This window comes from Mus pahari, chromosome 16, assembly GCF_900095145.1.
Source record: "Mus pahari chromosome 16, PAHARI_EIJ_v1.1, whole genome shotgun sequence".
Lineage (NCBI taxonomy): Eukaryota > Metazoa > Chordata > Mammalia > Rodentia > Muridae > Mus > Mus pahari.
The window spans coordinates 28,299,642-28,319,636 of record NC_034605.1 but is presented as its reverse complement, the minus strand read 5'-3'; the positions used below and the strand labels follow the sequence as shown (position 1 = coordinate 28,319,636).

At 43.5% G+C, this 19,995-nt stretch overlaps 1 protein-coding gene across 1 annotated transcript in view; it reads right to left on the bottom strand.

Moving 5' to 3' along the window:
* LOC110333859 (cytidine monophosphate-N-acetylneuraminic acid hydroxylase) overlaps positions 1–19,995 on the bottom strand; it is a 134,397-nt gene that overhangs the window by 70,563 nt on the left and 43,839 nt on the right. Inside the window, exon 2 of the mRNA XM_021215615.1 lies at positions 8,100–8,387. The gene's annotated coding sequence lies outside the window, so the exon portion shown is untranslated. The remainder of the gene's footprint in view (positions 1–8,099; positions 8,388–19,995) is intronic.

The following is a 19,995-nucleotide window of genomic DNA, read 5'->3' as shown; positions in this document are numbered from 1 at the left end:
AGGGAGGGAGGGAGGGAGGGAGGGGAGAGGGAGAGGGACAGAGGAACAGGGACAGGGACAGGGAGGGGGGAGGAACAGGGACAGGGAGAGGAGGAGGGGAAGAGAGATGGGAGAAGGGGAAGAAAGAGGGGGAGAAAGGGGGAAGGGAGAAAGGGGGAGGGGGAAAGGGAGAGGGAGAGGGGAGTAATAAAGAACATTAAGCCTGTCTATCCAGTACTATTTGAAGGCAGGCATGCTGGAGCAAGTTACTTCACTCCATGTATTTGGGGGTAGCATAGAAACTCCCCAGTGGATTTTACACATGCTCCTTTCAACAATGAGTCAAGGGCCTCACGGCATCATCTTGATCATCCATCCAATGTCATAACAGATGCTCTGCAAACACTTCATTAGCTACGGTTACTTCTCCCAGCAGAGGAGCATTCGCTGGAAGCATTCACACTCTTGGAGCAGTAAACTCAGCCTACTTTTTCAATTGTGTCCCAACTTCAGGCAGACTATGTAAGCAGCTTCCAGGGACTGCTGTGCAACTTTGCTGCTTCCCACCCAGTATTGCAATAACATTTCCTGTTGTCATCTGTTCATGGCCACCCTGAGCTTTGCAGTAAGAAGACAGCACCTCTGCAAGGTGACAGAGTCCATGCCCAGGGCCACTAGCAGTGTGACAAGGCCATACCCACAGAGACAGCAACAGGGCCATAGGGGTTCTGTCACTTAGCTGTGCCCCTGCTACCAAGGTAGCACCAAAATAGGACCTTTGACATTGAACCAACCATTTCAAAAATTAATTGCACGAGATACCTTGGTGGTACACACCTTTAATCCCAGTACTATCTAATTACAAAAGAAATTTCTATTTATAGCTCATTCATCTGTCTGTGAATATATAACTGAAGTATGTATAACTTGCCCTAGATTTTGATCTTTTTTGCCACATTGGACTTTTAAATATCTCAATGATATTTATATTACGTTCTGATATTTTAGATGTACGTATTATTTTCTTTTGCCAAAAAGTCCTATGTTTGAAGGAATACATTTGCGATTAAAGATTGATTGCCTAGGTCCCTAAAGGAAGCAGTCACATCACCACGGCTTTAACTTTCTGAAAATTAGCAAATGATGATTCCAAGTGAAGCTATGAAATCTTGGTGTTTTGTCTATTCTTATATATGTGTACAGATACATATCATATGTCATATCTGCCTCTGTATATTGTTTGTACAGTTCCAAATTAGCTTATAGATAAATCAGCACCCACTAAAGTGTAAATTTAGCACAATGCCTTTTAATTCACATGATTTAAATATATGTGTGTATATATAATTTTCTACTTTATTTCTATTTTTATATTTTATATATAAATTTTTATTTTTGGTTTTATTGCGACAGGGTCTCTCTAGGTATCAATGGCTGTTCCTCAAACTCCTTGTGTAGAGCAAGCTGGCCTTGAATTTATAGAGATTTGCCTGTTTGGGATCAAAGCTACCATTCTTAGCTACATGAGCACTGTTTTGAACATATGATAATTTATTTTTTTTATTGCTAACTAGAGAGACCTTTCAATAGTTATTTAGATGTGACAGTTAGATATGAGTCCTGCTCTTGCAGAGGACCTGAGTTTTGTTCCCAGCTCTCACCTCTGGTAGCTCACAATGGCTGTAACTCCAGGTGATTGTACCCCTTATTCTGGCCTCTTTGGGGCAGAGGGCCTTTACCTCAGGTGCGTTTTGTCCCCTGGATTGTTCTTGAACATGATTTTGTGCCTCCTGTGACAAACATTTATATTCACTGTATAAGAGAAGTTCATTCTTGTTGTATGTGAGACCATAGCTATAGAACCCAATCTGCTCAGTGTACTCTGAATCTGGATGTGGCCTTCTTCCTTGATTTCCCAGATTATACCCGGGAAAATACACACCAGGCAATTGTGTTTAAATCAGTCTGTCCTGAGGAAGTTCTGGGAACGGGCTGCTCTGTTAATATTTAGTATGTGCTTTCTGGCACTTATTGACATGCTTTTCTGATCTTTTTTTTTTTTTTTTTCTGGCCATGTTTTTCTGAACTCAACCTTCCTTGCATTATTGCTTTCTTGCTACTTTAAGATATAAAAGTGTACTGAAATTGAAGTTTCTCTACCGCATTAAACTATAATTTGCCCCATTCTTTCTGCATCTTGGATCCTAGGTCGTGAAGACACAGTTCTGAATAGGTTGTCAAGAGTTAATAGCATGCTCATAATTGTTTTGATTGATAACAGCTGTTTGCCTAGGCTAGCAGTCCGTCCGGATCAGACTTCTCTGTTGCATACTTAACACTGGGGTAGCCAGTGTTTCCTGCTTCAAGAACAGCAAGCTCTAAGGGCTTGTACTGGTAAAAATAAATAAATAAATAGATAGATAGATAGATAGATAGATAGATAGATAGATAGATAGATAGATAGATAAATAAATAAAATAAATGAATAGTCTTGACTGTATATGATGGATATCTTGGGAGGCCTACAAGTAAATAAAGAGTAAATACATTAAGTAATCTTAAATAAATTTTAATACTTTAAGTAAATTTAAATAAAACATGTTTTTAAATGCATTCTTTCTGTAACTTAAAATTCTAAAAGGTTTTATGATAAACATGAGATAGCTGAGTTGTTTCAAACTAAAAATACTAAATCACCAGTTGCTAAACATAAGTTCAAGTTTGCTATTAGTTGTTAAAACTGTATAAAAAGGACAGTGTTTATTTGGGTCTATTAATAAACACATCCCATGGTAGAGCTAGGTGCTGGTATGTGGTAAACAATTCAAAATTGCTTTCTTCTCTAGAAGTCATTATAAATTGGAGGTACCAAGAGCTAAAGAGCCTCATTAACACAGATAATACTATATGTAAAGAACACATGATCATTTAAATACAGTTTTAATGAAGAAAATGTAAAATAGAAATGTGTCATTTTTTTTTTTTTATTTTAAAGAGAAGGGTTTGTCTAATTCAGAGATTTCATCGAACATGGTTCTGAAGTGTAAACAGAAGGACAGCCTCGGAACGCAGCAGGAGCTAAGTGTGTACCTCTGTCCTGTTCCTTTTCACCTCCCCTTAGAACACACTCTTGCTCTGTCCCATAGAATCCATGCATGTTGTCTTAGTTTGCATTCTGTTGCTGTGAGAAAAACTGTGACCAAGAGTAACTTGGGGTTATTTTAGCTTCCAGCTATAGTCCATCATTCAGGGAAGTCAGGGCAGAGACTCAAACTGGGCAGGAACTGATGCAGAGGTCATGGAGGAGTGCTGCTTACTGGCTTACTCTTCATGGCTCACTCATCTTGCCTTTCTATAGAACTCAGGACCACCAGCTCATGCGGCACTACCCATAGTGGGGTGGGCACACATCTATCATCAATCAAGAAAACACCCACTGCCTTTCCTACTGGGTCAGTCTGATAGAGGCATTTTCTCAACTAGTGTATCCTCTTCCCAAATAATCTTGTCTTGTTTCAAGTTGCCAATTAAAATAATAATAATAATAATAAAAGTTAAGCAACATAATTTGTTTTCTGAAAGTCCTGGTAGCATATATCCATAATCCCAGCAATCAAAAGGCAAAAGTAGGAAGTTTGTGAGTTCAAGGCCAACCTGAGACACTGTACACAAAATTTCTTTAAAAATCATAATAATTGTTTTTTTTTTTTTTAAAGAGGTCAGTTAGTGATAGAGAATGAATCTTTTGCTAAGAAAAACTAACGAGGAAATAAAGTTACATTTTTGTGGTACTAGATGTTGAACTGAGGGCTTGGTGTGCCGTCAAGTCCTCTGCCACTGTTCTTTTTTTACTTTTAATATTGATAACAGGAGCTCAAGGGGTTGCCCATGGTTTCCTCGAGTTAACAGTCTTCTTGTCATAACCTCCTGAGTAGCTGGAATTAAAGGTCTGCACCACCATTCTCAGGTAGAGAAAGAAAAATCTTTGCAGAACTTCCATACAATAGAACAAGATTTTATTCTTGTATAAACTTACTAAAATAGATAGGACAGAACTGTAAGATAAGCAAAGGAAAGGAAGACAGTCCCGGATGGTAATTACACCTTCCTGAAGAAGTTACTTTGTGTCTCAGAGTGCTACTGATGTATACAGAGGCTTCTCAAATGCCACTCTGGATTCTGTTACTGACCTTTCTTGGCTGCTAGAGATGCTCTTTATGGTTTTTAATAACGTAAGGGTGACTGAAGCAGAGAGAGAGAGAGAGAGAGAGAGAGAGAGAGAGAGAGAGAGAGAGAGAGAACAAGCAGTTTTACTGAAAGTCATCCAGTAGTCCCTTTGAGGGAACTTTGAAGGAAGAAGCCACTTCAGGTATGATGGTATGATTTCCTGGGTTCATCGTGCCATATAAAGAGGGCATGAAATCCAAAAGGGTGTGTGTGTGTGTGTGTGTGTGTGTGTGTGCGTATGTGTGTTAAAGTATAAAGGGGATCATGAGAAGGAAGGAAGAGGTATCAAGGGAGGAAGAGAAGAGGAAAACTTAAGTTCAGCTTTGCTCTTAGCTTCTTAAATTCCACAAAAAGGACGGCACATATTCGGCGTGCTTAGAAACATGTGCGTGATTTGAAAGCAGAAGAGGGACTCTTGGGAGAAGGAGGGCAATCATCTGGAGGAAGAAGTGGGCCCCAGGGTGTGGACACTGTGCTGAGAAAGCAAATGAGAACAAACTATATGCATGAAGATGCCGAAAGGAAACCCATTATTTTGCATGCCAAACTTATTTATGTTTAAAATAGACTCAAGTGAACCAAACAACGTCTATGAACAAGGTCCAAAACTCACTGAAAACAAGGAATGGATCACAAGCCCCTCCAAGCTGCCCATTTTGGTCTGTTTTAATCTCCTGACTGATTCTGCTTTTTGTAGTTAGAACCTAAAGTTGCGTTTGTATCAGATTGTGTCAGAAGACACAAAAATTCATTTCCCTTTTGTTGTATTCTCTCAGTTGACCTGTTTGCCTGTTTTTGGAATAAATTTCCCCAAGACATTAAGTATATATTTCCTGAGTTAATTAAATGAGGAATATAAATTTTCTAATTTTATTCAGGACTTTCCTCAAAATTTGCTCAGCTTTAAACTACTGCACTCAAACAATTACAAAAGGAACGCAGGCGATGGAAGCAACTGTGATCTTAAGATGTATCACAGTTTAGCAGTGGGGAGAGCGATACTCTAAGGAGGACAACACACTGTCTACCCACTCAGAACTAGTCTTGGAGGATTAATCTCCATCCCCTTAGCCTCTCAAGGATGAGAAGTTAGAGAGATGGCTTAGGGATTTAGAGAGCGTACTGCACAACCATAAGGGCTGGAGTCCAGATCCCAGTACGCATTTAACAAGCTGGGCATTCCACATGTGTCAGTGAACCCCTGCTCTCAACGGGGCAGAGGCAGGAGGTTTGCTGGTACTTGCTGGCTCCCAGCCTAACTAAGAAGACAGGAGCCCTAGATTCAAGGAGAGACCCTGCCTCAAAGGAATAGGGTGTGAACATAGAGGAAGATACCTGATGTCTTCTTCTGGCCTCTGAGGGGGTGTTCCTCCCTGAACCCCCACACCCACACAGAGACATACAGAGGGAGGGAGGGAGGGAGGGAGGGAGGGGGGGGAGGGAGGGAGGGAGAGAGAGAACCTCACAGCTCCTGTATTTCTCTCTGATCTCCCCTCAGCCACCCTATCTGTCCACCTCATTCTCTGCAGACAGCTAGTTATTGGGCTCCTGACGACTCATTCTCAGGTAAGCCATAATAGAAACCTGAGCTTCATTTCCCCAAGCAAGCCACAAAGCTGAAAACAGTATTCAAGTCTTCCCTTTACCTTTCTGGCTTAGAGCCAGCCATGAAGACATTTGTTGACTTGCCTTGCCTGAGAGTAGATCCTAATTGCTAAAGTCAGGAGAAAGAAATGTGTACAGCCAGAACAAGAAGAATCAGGGCAGACAGGCTTGCTGAGTTTCCCACTCAGCTTCTCATCGGATTAGATCATCTATCTTTTGCTCAAACGCATTGGACAATGGCTGTCCATGCTTCAGTTCCTCTTAGGCCAGCAAGTCACCCAGGAAAGTCACCAAAAAGCCCATGAAAATCCCCATCACTTCCTCCAGCTGCCATTATACTGTTCGTGTGTTTGTATGTGTGCAAATACATGTTATGGCACACACGTGGAGCTCAGAGGACAACTTTTGAGAGTCAACTTTCTCCTTTCCCATGTGGCTCAAACTCAGGACCACCAGGCTAGCAGCCAGTGCCTTTACCTACAGAGGTATATTACCTGCCCCTTTCAGTGTATTTTAACCTACAGTCTTGCTCCTAATGTCATGTAGTCTTCATTCATTTCCTCAACATACAACCATGTTCCTGGAATACTCTCTGCCTCCTGTGCACACATTTAGCTTCCTCTCCTCTCAGCCCCAAGTCAATTATCATCAAGGAAGACTTCCCAGAGAAGGGGAAATTCACTACAAGCATGACACTCTCACAGTACCGTGACCTTTTCCTTCATGGGACACATCAAAAGTTATCATTTGGTTTTTAGCTCTGATGTTTATCGATTTCTCCATTCCCTAGAAAACTGTCAGACATATGTATACATGAGTCTTCATGGTACCCCCGCAGCCTGAGGCATAAAAGGATTTTAATAAACAGTTGGGCGACCATTGCAACTAATAGCCCACACAGGTGATTCCCATAGAATCTTCTCAGGAGCCTATGACTTAAACCTGGTGCCACCCAAGGCTATCTTCACAACAGTGCTTACTTGTAAACATAAAATGAGATGTTACATTTGACATTCTAGAATTCAAAAGTATAACAGAAGGTACCCCAAATGCTGACTAGGAAGTGCTATAAATGATTATTTGTACTGTGTTTGATATTCCCCAATAGAAAGAGAGGGTGGGTGGCAAATTGTTCCCACAAACCTTATTCTGTGAAATGGTCAGCATCTTATTGGTAGGTGTTTTAAGCCTGATTACATTCTGTTGCTGTTTGTTTTGAGAACATGTGGCCAAAGCTGGCCAAGAACTTATGAACTGAGCCAGGGGTGGTGGCGCATGCCTTTAATCCCAGCACTCAGGAGGCAGAGGCAGGCAGATTTCTGAGTTGGAGGCCAGCCTGGTCTACAACGTGAGTTCCAGGACAGCCAGAGCTACACAGAGAAACCCTGTCTCGAAAAACCAAAACCCAAAAACCAAAACCAAAAACAAAAAAAACAAAACAAAACAAAAAACAACCAACCAAACAAACAAAAAACCCATGACCCTCCTATGCTCTTCTGAGATCTTTGGATCCATGAATTTAATTTACCTCCTAGGCCAGAACACCCTCAGGTCCAGTCCCCAGTTCTCTAAGCCCTGGAACCCTTGTTGCTCAGTGTCTCTCTTGGCTGTGACACTTAGTGCTCCTGAGCAAAGCAGAAATTATTAATACACTAGCAGAAGGAAATGCCCGGAACCATAAAGATCTGCTGGCAGCTGCTTAAGAAGAAGAGAAGTGCCCAGAGAGCGACCAGTGACAGTGGACTGCAGAGAGCAGGCTCTGGAAGATAAAATGTATGTGGATGGCAAACAAGGTGTGGGCAAAGTGGACTTTCCACACAAGTACCTCAGTTAACTGCCTACCCAATGTCCGTTAGGTAGATACTGCTATATCTTCAAAGATAATTTTAGAGTTGATGAACTCTGCCAACAAAAACACTCAGTTCTTCTACCTAGTCACAGAACACTAAAGACAACCTACTACGAATGTGTACCCCTGATGTGGTCATCTGCGCCTGTAATCCCAGAACGGGGAAATTGGAAGCAGGAGGGTTAGGAGCTGGAGATCATTGCTTCTCTGCCTTTTGGTTAAGATCAAGTGTAGGAGCTTAAAATCATCCTCAGTTACAAAGGGATTTGAGGACAGCTTAGGCTACATGACAATCAATCTCAACAAGCAACCGCCTGAACACACACACACACACACACACACACACACACACACACACACACACANACACACACACACACACACACACACACACACACACACACACACAGAAACGAATAGCATAAAATGGAAAACATACCGTTACTCCCTTCTGAGTAGACGAAGGTGACAGCATCCGAGCTGGTCAGGGAATATCAAAAGGCCCAGGCCCAGATCTTCTTTTAATTGATGTTTATAATACAGCCTGGATTTTTCAATGTGCTTGATTGAAATTTTGATTTGATTCCTGTGTGGCCAGGAGGTCTTTTCAGAAGGCATTACCCAAGTACAGCTGGGAAGTTCAAGTTCCTCTGGAGACACAGATGCAGTGCAGGCTGATGTCACATTGTGTGTCTAACATCTACACTACCCATCTCCCAGCTCTACCCTAAAGGCACAAGGAAGGAGATTAGAAACTTTAGCTAAACCAAATTCTATGCCAGGTCAGAGATAGGGTATGCGAATGAATTCATGAATGCGTGCGTGTGTGTGTGTGTGTGTCTGTGTGTGTGTATGTGTGTTATAGATGTGTACACATGGTCTAACAGGAAACATTAAGGAGATCTTAATCCACCCCTGACTGTTGTATTCATCTGGAAGTTGATGTACAGCCACACCTCTGCTTGTATCATGAAAAGCATTAATGTTTATTACAAAGAAAGGATCTGCGTGTCTGGGGGGCAGAATTTAGTTGTAGACTCAATGCTTTCTAGTCCACTTGATGCCCTGATTAGTAACCTACTGTCTTCCCAGTCCCAAGGGCTTAAGATCTCACAAGACACTTCTAGCTCTCCTCCATTTACTTCCCTCATTTGACAAATATCTTTGCTCTAGTTCTTAGAAGGGTGACTTTTATGGTCATTTCAACAAATACAATAGTGTCAAGAAATCTGTGGTGGGCTGGAGAGATGGCTTAGGGGTTAAGAGCACTGGCTGCTCTTCCAGAGGACCCAGCTTCAGTTCTCAGCACCCGCATGGTAGCTCACAACTGTCTGGAACTCTTGTTCCAGGGGATCCTCACACATGCAGGCAAACCCACCAACGTACATAAAAAAAAGATAAGCCATTGTTTTAAAGATAGAAATATGCTGTGTCTTGCCTCCCGTTCTAATTTGCAAAAAGTCAGCTCAGGTGCCCTCATTAAGATCAACGAGCCAAGCATGGTGACTCACGCCTGTTAGTCCCTCACTTTGGAGGCTGAGGTAGAAGGGCCATGTTATTGATGCCAACCTCGACTACACTGTGAGTTCTAGGACAGCCTGTGCTAGAGAGTAAAACATTAAATAAATAAATGAATAACTAAGTGCTAAAACAGAACAAAGGCCCATTGTAAAATCTTGTCTTAATTCATTAATTCCAAAACAGAGCAAGGGCCAGAGAGATGTCTCTTCAAGTCAAAGCACTTGCCCAGTAGGTCTGAGACATGAGCCCAGGACTCCTGGGAGGCGGAAGGTGGAGATAGAAGAATGGCCCTGCGACTCTTGGGCTACCTTAGCAGGGAGCCAGAAATGAAGCAACAGAAATACTGAAGGACCCTGTCTTGACAAGGTGGATGGTGAGAACCAACTCCCCAAAGTTGCCCTCTGATCTCCAAATGCGCTCCACGGCACAGAATCTCACCCAGTCCCACAACACACCAGAAAAAAAAAAAGTAAATAAACACACTGGCCACAGTACAGTACGTCTGTGGTCCTAACACTCTGGAAGCTGCGTGCAAGAGGACAGACAGCCAGATAGCGTAGATTCCAAAATGAGACCCTGTCTCAGAACAATAGCAGCAAAGAAATAACTAATATGCCATTATGGAACTTTCTGTCTCATGAGCTCCAGGGAATCTTCAAACTTCCACTTAAAAAAAAAAAACCACTTATACTGAGTTCTCTGAGAATTTTATTTATGTGCCTCTTGCTTCTCTAAGGGCATTATAAATGTCTGATTAGATTGTAAGTCTGTAATTAGATTGTGAGCCTCACTCTCTGATTAGCTTGCCCCTGTAATTAGATTGTTGACCCTAGAAGTCATAGCTCTGGCCCTGCATTTACCATAGCACTTAAAATGGCATAGTGGAAACAGCCTAGCAGCAAGCCAGGAAATCTAAATGCAGTTGTAACAGCATCTCCAGCAACAGAAGTGCCCGTCAGGATGAAAAATGGAGAAAAATTCCCCTAGAATTCCTCCAGGCAGTGCCTGGCCCCGCAGTTCCCTTATCTGCTCTCAGTCAAACTCTGGCAAACTCTTGCTTCTCATTTTTTTTTTCCATCTAGAGTCACATGACTATCTTTAATATTTGTTTCCGCTCCTTATGTCAGCGTCTCATTCTGTAGTCCAAGGGGCCTTCGAACGCATGGCACCACCTCAGCTTCAGACCCCCACCCCCCACCCCCAGTGCTGGGGTACCAGGAATAAATCCCCACATGGCATTTAAAATAATAACCATTTACATTTCATATAGAAAGATTCTCTCATCTCATGACTGTGCTTTTCTGGCTTTTGTGTGTTTGGCTTTATATAGGCACACATTTATTTATGCAGCTACCTTCCACGCTGGAAGACGGAGCAGAGGTCTGGAGAAAAGCTTCAGTCACGCCAGGCGGCTCACAACCATCTGTAACTCCAGCTATGGTGGGTCCAACGTCCTCTTTCAACCTCCACGGTTGTGTACACACGTGTGGCTTTTACACACAGACACAGCGAGAGACACACACACACACACAAACACACACACACACACATCTCTTTTCTGCAGGTTACAGACAAGTTCTGGGACTTAACTCTTCCAATTAGCCCCCATGCAGAGGATGACCGTTCTTCTAAGCCTGCCGCTGTAAGGTGGCGATGCCCGGTTCTTGAATTTTACATCACTAATCACTCAGTTGCGTACTCTCCTGTCTCATCTTCTCCCTAGCGTAACTACGATGTTCAACAATACAGCTAAGCCGAGCAGTGGTCTGTTCTCTTCGTTGTTGGTTAGCACTATTTATTTTTTGTGAACAACATTTTGTTTCTCTGTTCCTCTACTGTTAGACATTTGAGGTCATTTCTTGCTTTTGACTACTATTGTTAGATATTAGTCTCTTTGTGCACGATGTTTCGGGGGGGGGGCAGAAGTACCCATCTATATTGGGAATGTACTCAAGGGTGAAATCTTGGAACCAAACAACAGATGTGCAATAAGCTTTCATAGGTGTTGTTAACTCATCTCCCACAGGGTTGTGGCAAATGACAACAAATGACAGAGCCTCCTGCAGTTGTACCACTGGCTCTGGGCACCTGGTATTTGTAGTTACCTGGACACTGACCAAGTACACACTGGCTGGATTGGCTTGTCAGCACTAAGGCAATAAGTAACGAGAATATCTCGGGTGCACTAGCTCTCAGAGGAATGTCGGCTAGAGATAAGGGATGAAGGGTGAGGGGGAAGACGGACAAGGTATGCGGAGTGACAAGGTATGATGGAGCCTGAGGAATGAGAAGGGAGAGGTAAGGTCTAAGAGATGTGGGTGGAAGGATGAGAACCAAATGCTTCAAAAAGTGGATCCAGATCAGGTGATCAAAGACAGAGAGCTGAGTCTATTATATATTCCTGGCTTGGGTGATTTGAGAGTCTGGGAGGGGCAGTAGGAGCCCATGTTAGAGTAGCATCCTTGGGAGTCCACGTTTTATGACTGGAAGTTCCATACATATTACCTTCTTCATAAATTCTCTGAGTTTCATTTTTTTTTTAATTTTTTTTTTATTTTTATTTTTTTATTTTTTTGACTCTGAAACAGGTTCTGTCTATGTATGTCCCTGGCTGGCCTAGAACTCTCTATGTAGCCCAGGCTGGCCCTGAAATTGTGACAATCCTGCTTCTCTGCATATGAAGAGAAACTAGTTTGCTTGGCTAGAGTCTCACCTTTACAAAGAAACTTGGAGCTGGACATGTTAACAGGTCAGGAATTCCTGACCTTGGGAGGACAAGGTTAGGGGGACCATGTGGTCCAGGCCACCACTTGCAAGACTTTAATCTCAAAAAAAAAAAAAGAAAGAAAGAAAGAAAGAAAAGAAAAAAAGAAAAGAGAAATAAAAAGAAAAAAGAAATAAAGAAGGAAGCAGGAGGGCATCAGCAGGAACTGAGCCTGGCGGAGCGTGACCGTGAGCCGTGAGCCATGAGCCATGAGCCATGACCCCTGAACCTAGCCTCAAGCCCCAAGCCCCGAGCCATGAGCCACGAGCCACGAGCCACGAGCTGTGAGCCACGAGGCATCTATCATGGATATGAACAGGTTACAGTTACGACTGCTTAGGACAAGGGCAATCAGGCCTGGAATCCTAGCCCTGGGCAAGAGGAGGCTAGAAGGTCTGGACAAGGTTATGCTTGGCTACACATCGAATTTCAGGACTGCTTCAGCTACAGGAAATGATGTCTCACATAAACCAACCAGAGACAAAAGAGAAAGGAAAAAGAAAGAACAACCTAGCTTTTCCTTATAAGAGGAAGGCCAGGCATGTAAGGATAATTAGCTGCTGGGAATAACACATTGAATCCCCATCGTAAAAATACAGCTCCCTCGGATTTTAATAAAGGAAACAGGGAAAACTTGGCAAAGTGTATTAAACGCAGAAACCTTCTGAATTCCTAGAAACGGGAAGACAGATTTTGTGACTTTTTTTTTTTTTTTTTTTTTTTTGAACTTAACTTATGCACCAAAATGACAAGGAAGACGGGGGATTCAGGAAAGGGAGCTCAGACAGCCAGGATGGGTGGGGTGGGGTAAGGATGGAGGTCTCTTAAGAACAGCTGATGCTCTCTAGGGGACTAGGATTCTAAGCCTTCTCCCCACCCAGCCACCCGCCCCCCAGGCCTCAACAAAGTGTGCCACCAAGGATGAATGGTACCAGTGCCATTTAGGGAACACAGAAGAAAGAGCTGCATTCCTGTCTGGGCCAGGATGAGGTGTGAGGGAAGTGGGTGTGATTGTGAGATCACCTGTTGGGGTACACTATGTGTTGGGGTACACTTCCTCACCTGCCTAAAGCACTCACTGATTGGTTTAATAGGGAGCCGATGGCCAATAACTAGGCAGGAAAGGGAAGTGGGATTTCCAGGCTGAGAGAGGGTCTCTGGGAGAAGAATCTGGCTGGGGAAGCTTTGCCAGTGTCACACGGAGGCGGAAGGAACGGAGCTGGGACTGAGTGAGAGGTCATGGGGCAGAGCATAGGCCCGGAATAGTAGGGTTTAATTTGTCTGAACTAGCTGGGAGTCTACCCAGCTATATTGTCTAAGCTTTCATAAATATGAAGACGTCCCTGTGCTGTTATTTAGAGCTGGCGGGTCCAAGTCAGCCTGGTGATAGTCACCAGCCAGAGAAAAGCAGAGCCAGGGCACCCGTGAAATAAAAAAGTCACTCAGAACTGAAAAGAAAAACAGCTTAGCAGGCGCGGTGGTGTACGCCTGAACCCACAACACTTCAGAGGTGAAGGTAGGGGTTGTCAAGAGTTCAGGACCAGCTACATAGTGACCTTTGAGGTGAGCCTGGGCTACATAGGACCCTATAAAAATTAAATAAATAAATAAATAAATAAATAAATAAATAGAATAAGCATTAAATTTCCTACTGCAGATGAAATGTAGAATTATAAATTTTCTTGAAATCTCCAAGGAAAGGGGGTTTTGTAAGTGAAGCAGGAGCAGTAAGGAAAAAGAGAGAGAGAGAGAGAGAGAGAGAGAGAGAGAGAGAGAATAAAACAAATTCTTTAAAAGTTATGAGAGTCAAGGCAAATCCAGGAGTCATCAAAGGCTTCAGTAGCAGAGATGCCAACACCAAGCTTAGCTGGATGGAGCACCTGGATCCATGGTCTGTACAGGGGTATCCAGAGAACACAGAAGGACAGATGAAGACAGGGTCAGGGAAACCGTAGGAGAGCATTTCTTTACCTGACTGAGAACCTCGAACCTCGAGTTCACGGTGATAGTTCATGCCTATAGTCCCAGCACTTAGCAAACTGAGATAGGAGTTTGAGTTTGAGGCCAGCTTGATCTACATATTAAATTCAAGTCCAGCCCAGGATACACAGTGAGTTCTAGGGTAGCCAGAAGTACATAGAAATACTTTGCCTTTAAAACAAACAAACAAACAAACAAACAAACACCAAACCAATTCAAACCAAACCAAACCCCAAAACAAAAGCAAAACCAAAAGGATGAAGGAGTGAAGAGGAGAGGAGAGATGGAGGACAGAAGAGGGAGAAGAGGAGGACGAGGGGAAGGACAAGAAGACACTCTGTCCTCTCCATTCACTTCTCACAAACTAACACAAAGGAACACCCATGGAAGGAGTTACAGAGACAAAGTTTGGAGCTGAGACGAAAGGATGGACCATCCAGAAACTGCCCCACCCGGGCGTCCATCCCATAATCAGCCACCAAACGCAGACACTATTGCATACGCCAGCAAGATTTTGCTGACAGGACCCTGATATAGCTGTCTCTTGTGAGGCTATGCCAGTGCCTGGCAAACACAGAAGTGGATGCTCACAGTCAGCTATTGGATGGAACACAGGGCCCCCAATGGAGGAGCTAGTGAAAGTACCCAAGGAGCTGAAGGGGGATGCAACCCTATAGGTGAAACAACAATATGAACTAACCAGTACCCCAGAGCTCCTGTCTCTAGCTGCATATGTAGCAGAAGATGGCCTAATGGGCCATCATTGGGAAGAGAGGCCCCTTGGTCTTGCAAACTTTATATGCCCCAGTACTGGGGAACATCAGGGCCTAGAAGTGGGAGGTGGGTGGGTAGGGGAGCCATGGGGAAGGTATAGGGGACTTTCAGGATAGCATTTGAAATGTAAATGAAGTAAATACCTAATAAAAAATGGGGGAAAAAAAAAGAAAGAAAGAAAGTGCTCTGAGACATCTAGTTTGTCTAGTTTGCAAGCCCGGGTGCTGCTAAGGGGACTCCTAGGGAGAATCACCTCCCCTGCCACGTGCCCAGCTCCCTCCCCTGCCACAGGCCCACCCCCCACCTTACTGAGATAAGTGTAATAAGATGAAAATAAGCTAAAGGTGTTTTAGTCTAGATGACACAGGTTTTCAGCTGCACTCAGAAGTTGAGAACCACAGCTTCCAACTTCCCTCAACCCAGGTAGGTAGCAGGTGCTCTTCAAGGTGCCCTTCCAGCCGTCTCCATGGAGACTCTTGGCATGCCCCTCTCCCCAGAGCACATTTTTCTCTCTAAACTTTTACTTGTCCAGCAACCTCCCCCTTCTAGCTCCCATTCTCCTCCCTTCCCTTTCCTTCATACTCCATCTGCCAAGTCTCTTCAGTATCTTTCACCCATCTCCCCTCATCCTGACTTCATGCCCCTTATTGGAGCGATCTACCTCACCGTCCACTTGAATTTCTGACCCAGAGACCAGTGATGCCCTCCCATTGAGACCCCCCCCCCCGAGCCCACTGCCTTTCTGAGCCTCTTGTATACAACCCTTGTGTGCACTTTGGTGGCTCCTCCTGGTGACCCGCTCCTCCCCAGAGGCTCCAGATGTCTTTCCCCCTTAGTGTCACCATAGCTCTCTTTGTTTTCCTTTCATTTGTTTGGTGTGCCTGTGGTTGTTACCAGTTTGCAAACTTCCCTCCCTTGGTAATGAGTCTGACATGCTTGTCTCCTTTGTTTACAGAGATTGAAACCTCCACAGGTAAAGAGAGATGGTTTTATGTGCAGAAACTGCCAGGAAGATCCAGAGATATTTCTGAAACCTCCAAAATTAGAGCTTTAGCCCATTTGGGCTGGTGCAGGGAAGATGATCCTGCTCTTACATTAGTCTAAAGAGAAAGCATCCATTCACGAAAGAAGAATGGCCAACCACTGGCACTCCCAAAGTCAAACACAGAAGTTGGCAGGCCATGGCGCTGCATGCATCTTCCATCTGTTTTCCTTAAAAACTCAGTCATGTTATGTGGATGTGTTTTGTTTTAATCCCATGTGTGGGATATGGGGCCGCTTCAGAGTCCAAAGCAGCTGATGATGATTTGTCTCGTGCTCTGGCAGGGGCATGCTTTTGCCAGCTGAAGAGAGTTTAAGTTTGGAATTCTGGGGACTCTTGAGAGGGTTTAAAAATGCCAGAGTCGCTGGGCGTGGTGGCACATGCCTTTAATCCCAGCACTCAGGAGGCTGAGGCAGGCAGATTTCCAAGTTCAAGGCCAGCCTGGTCTACAAAGTGAGTTCCAGGACAGCCAGGGCTGGACAGAGAAACCCTGTCTCAAAAAACCAAAGTAAATAAATAAATAAAATAAAATAAAATAAAATAAAAATGCCAGAGTCACGAAGGCTGCTGCAGATGCTGCTGGTCCTGGCTGCTGCTGCTTTTTCAAGCTGTTGATTTCTTTTCGCTATTTTGCTGAATTGCTGGTTGCTGGTTGGAGATATCCTGACAGCAAAGGTTGAACTTCCCCCAAGGAACTTGATGTTCCTGATCAGCAGGAAGTAGTTTAAAGAAGTCTACACCCTCTTTCCCCTCTAACCTTCTTTCTCACCTGCCTAGTGTTGGGGGGTGGTGGTGGAAGGGATTGGGGTGGAGAATGGTGGCAGATATAAGACCCCAATAAACTAGTCAGAAAGTCAAGCAACAGTAAATGGGGGCTGTTCTGGAGCTCTTGTTTGCTTGTTTGCAACAGTCTTGCTATGTAGCCTAGGTAGGGCTAGAATTCAGTAGTCTAAGTTAGCTTCTAACTAGGTTGAGGTCCTCTAGCCTCAACCTCCTGTATTCTAGGACTACAGGAAGAAGCTTTTTAAAAAAATGATAAAGATAAACCGGAAGTTTAATCCTAGATGGATCAATAGATAGATGACAATAGATGATAGATTATAATAATAGATGACTAATAAATTATAGATAATGATGATAATCAATACTGATAGATAACAGATACATAGATAGTAGACAAATAGATATAGATAATAGGTAGATGATACATATATTAGGTGATTTACAGACAATAGGTAATAGAATGGTAGAAGATTAATAGACAAGTAAACTATATATATATACATATATATATACATATATATGTATGTATATTCCAAAAGAACTCAAAGCAAAGACCCCAATAGAGATTTACACATCTGTGTTCACCATTTATAATAGCCAAAAGGCAGAAAAGGTCCAAGTTTCCATTAATAAACAAATGGATGAATAGCACATGGTATGTGTGTGTATCATAAATATATTGTTTATATATATATATATATGAATATATATTTGAATTTATATATTGAAATACATAAATATAATATGAACAAAATTCTGACTTGCTTTTCAACAGGGGAAAACTGAACAAAAGTGTGCAGAGTGAAATAAGTCATACACAAAAGGACACCTCTCTTTCTCTGCAAGACCCCAGCATTTATTATTCTCGTATGTTTTGATAAGAGGCAGGTTCACTAGAGAAAATATCTCATGGACTTTCTAATTTGCATTTCCCTCCTGATTAGTGGTGATTGTGATTAAAGACTCCCAAGCACGTTTCAGGCATTTGCATGTCTCTTTTGAGAGCTCACTAGCTAGCTCTTTTGTTCTTAGCTGCACAACCTGATTTTCTCTGTTGAGCGGCTTAAGGTCCTCATATATTCTGGACATCAAGCTCTCGTTAGGCAAGTCATCTGCAAATGCTTTCTCCCATCCTATAGGCTGTCACTTAGCTGTCCCCATTGTCGTACAGAAGCTTCATAGTTTGATATAATCTTGGTTGTCAACTTTTACTTCTCGAATTTGAGATCATGCTCCCAAAAATCTTTGCTCAGGACTGCATCCTGATTTTATGAAATGAGTCTAGTCATTCTAGAGTTGTAGATCTCACACTTCAATCTTGACTCATTTTAAATTAATTTTCGTATATGATGAATGTAAGAATCTCGTTTATACCAAGCTGATGGGTGTACTCTGTACACATGCCCTGAAGTGCCTGCTGGGAAGTAGAGTCTGGTAGAAAAGACCTATTATTAGATGCTGGGCTATTGATTTATTTATTTAGTTACCTACTTAGAGCACTGTCTGTCATGCCAAGCAAAACTTCACTTGCTACTTGGAACAGAATGACCTGGAGAAACCACTGAAAACAATGGGCTGTTGCCTTTAACCTGCTAACTGCCACATATGCTTCTGTAAAATCTTGTTTGCATGCCCACCCCCCATCTGTGAGTTTTAAGTATAGAATGCAAACTGGACTGGGCCCAAGACCTTTCAGGAGCTGTCCTGGCTTCGGTCCACCAGGGACATCTCCCTCTTCCAGACTCATTGGTGTCAAAGTACTTATTCCAGAAAGACTCACACAGCATTTCTGGAGGTCCCCCAGCCAGATCTCCTTCACAACTCCAGTTGGTCTGGAGAAGCTGTAGCTCTTGAGCCTTGCAGCTCAGAGAAGATCCTTAGAACCAGAAAGCCAGACCTCCAATGGAATCCAGAGGTCCTCCTCCAGTGGCCAAGAGGTCTTTGAGACCCAGGACTGGAGTCTTCAAGTGGAAAAAGATGAGACTGGACTATGAAGACAGGCACGAAGAGCTAATACAGGTTAGTTCACCCTGTAGAAGATTGTATCTGAAGCCTCAGTAGGATACTGAGGTGGCCCAGGTCTCCAAGGAAAAGCCTCAAAGGGATACTGAGGCACTGGTATTGGTCTCAGGGAAATACATAGACTAGTCATTTAATATGAGAATGGATCCTTCTAAAGGGATGATGAGAAAATCTGTGAAGTTTTATAATTTGACCCCCCCAACTCTGTGGTTATAAGATTTGATTGGGCTTCAACCTGTGGTCCAATTGAGGTCATTTTACCTAAAGAAGAACTTACCTTTCCTAATAGGAAGCGATACATTGGGGCATATGGCCCCAAGGTAAGAGCTCTTAATTTGAAATAATGTGGCAGTCAAGCAGGCAACTGCTTGAAGGAAAAGCTGGATGTCTACAGGCTACACTATGCACCACAGAGTTAGGTCTAAGCATATACCCCATCCCCAACCTCTGCTTAGTAACTATTCTGGTCATGAGGGCTACATAGTCCTATGTGAGACCTTCGCATTCCTGCAAAACCTGTTAAGACTGAAGATACCAAGAAAGCCCTCATTATCTTCCCCAGAAGAGGAGATTTTTTTCCTGGGATGCTACGTCAGATTGCCAGGTCCACAAGGGACCAAGGCAGGTGCAAGACCACCAGATTGTGTCCCTCCATCGGCATCTGCCTGCCACTGAGAGACATGCCAGGTTTCATCCAAACTGTGTTATCTGGCCACACGCTTGCCTGGACAGAACGGAGAGTCCCTCCACCATCCTGGAGACGTTATAAAAGAGATTTTTCTCCTCGTACACCAGACTTGAAGGACTAGACACTCCCCAATTCAAAATTCTTTATTGATGGAGTTGAAGCCTGCAATGGGAGGAGAGCCTTGCACCTCTCACAAGAGACCCAAAGCGGGACAATATTGAGATAGGGGGCTACTTACATCAGGAGGTAAAGAAATTAGAACAGATCACATCCTTGAAGCTGCTGGGTCCCGGGCAGTGGCAGTGGTGCCTTGCCAGGCCCCCATAGAGACAAGGTCTGGTGAGTTAGAGAATCCAACTGGCAAAGAGAGCAGCTAAACAAGCCTCCCTCCATGAAGACACACCCTGGGGCATTCTCCCTTCTAAGTGCGTCTTAGACTCTAGGTGCTCCTAAGAGAGCCCCTCATAGAAACCAGAAGTAACGAAAAACAGATAAACAGGGGGTGGGGGTAACAAGAAGGAAGGCTGGTTGATCACCACAGATAGTCAAATAATAATTCCTGAGATGACAGCTCTCAGCCTAGTCTGGCAAGCTCATGAGACAACCCATCTGGAAAAAGAATGCCTGTATTAGCCAGGGTTCTCTAGAGTAACAGAACTTAAAGAATCTCCCTTCTCCTTCTCCTTCTCCTTCTCCTTCTCCTTCTCCTTCTCCTTCTCCTTCTCCTTCTCCTTCTCCTTCTCCTTCTCCTTCTCCTTCTC